We start from the raw sequence: 1,478 nt of genomic DNA, 5'->3' as shown, positions 1-1,478 counted from the left end.
CAGGTGGGATACAAAGTGAATAAACTGTAATTAATAAAAATATAAAGGAAAAAAAGCTATTCAGTTCTACCTCTCCCTTTATGACTCCAGCCATCAAATATCTATTGGTCTGTATTTTGGTGGCAAAATCCTGAGACTAAAACTAGACTTCAAAACCTTCTAAAAACGTTTGCATTTGGCCTTTATGAAGAAGAGAAGATAGCCCCAGTTTAACTCAGATTTGTCATCCCTTTAGCAGACTTCTTCAATTTATTCTCTTAATATCATTGCACATAACTGATACAGTAACATTGGCTGTCATTCCCAAGAATTCAATAGGCTATACAGAATGACTGAGTTCAGAAGTTCAAGGCTAGCCTGGGCAACATAATGAGAGCTTGTCTCAGTTTAAAAAAAGAAAAATCATTGAAATAGAATGATAGCTTTACTGCCTCTTCCCTTCCATATTTTCCTCTCATTTGCTCCTGAACTCACCACTCAGCCCAAACAATTAATTTTCTGTACGTAAGATGGTGTTCTACAATGTCTTCATCTGTTGTAAAAGAAAATTGCAAAGCCAACTTAACTGGCTACGACTTACAAGCAGAGGCTGGGATATAATCAGTGAAGCCTGCTTTAGAATGAAAGCGTGCAGTCTCTTGTTCAAAATGCTTAGGAAACGGTGCCATTTAAGTTCCTAAAATATGAAACATTTTCTTTTCTTCCATGGTAACATTCTTGACAAGTTACAGTTGGGTTGTTTCCTTTTGGTCTTTGTTGTTTTGTTTTGTTTTGTTTTGTTTTGTTTTGTTTTGTTTGCTTTGTTTTGTTTTGTGCTCACAACTTACTGGCCCTGTACCAAAAGATGACAAAATACAAAATTATTAGCATGCACTATATGACTCATGTTTATATTATACGATGAGTTTTGAAAAACAGTTGTACAGTATTGCAGTCATAAAATTTCATAAAAATAAAATTTTTGTGTTTCATAGTCCACACATACAAATGCAGTCTTTAGAAGCATAAAATAGCTGCCCAAAACTAACTCATGTTGGCACCAGAGGATTCTACCAACTGCATTTTCTCAGTGATGAGTAAGGGAGACTGGACTAGAAAGGAGCTGTGACTGGCCTGTTTAATATTTTTTTTCTATATAAATCATTGGTCAATAAATAAAAGCAGAAGAATAAAAAGGAGCTGAACATTATCAATGCCCATTCATACCATTGCCCTTTTTTATTCAAAGGAAATTCTTTGGTCTCTCAGAACTGTTCGTGGCTGTTGGCACCCTAGTTATTCAGCCACAGACATATTTTCACTGCGTTTGCTTAAACCTCATTGAACCTTCATGAATCATATTCATTCATTGGAATTTTGTAATCGTGGGGCATTGCAAACACTATATTTTAATGGGTGGGCAAAAACATGAACACATTGTTTGCTTTCTATAGCAAATTGAGGAGCAGGTTTTGTAACAGCCATTCTCAATTGCTGGA

This window comes from Psammomys obesus, unplaced genomic scaffold (genome assembly GCF_907164565.1).
Source record: "Psammomys obesus unplaced genomic scaffold, mPsaObe1.curated_primary_1811, whole genome shotgun sequence".
In the NCBI taxonomy this organism is placed as follows: domain Eukaryota; kingdom Metazoa; phylum Chordata; class Mammalia; order Rodentia; family Muridae; genus Psammomys; species Psammomys obesus.
Note: the sequence above shows the minus strand (reverse complement) of the source record.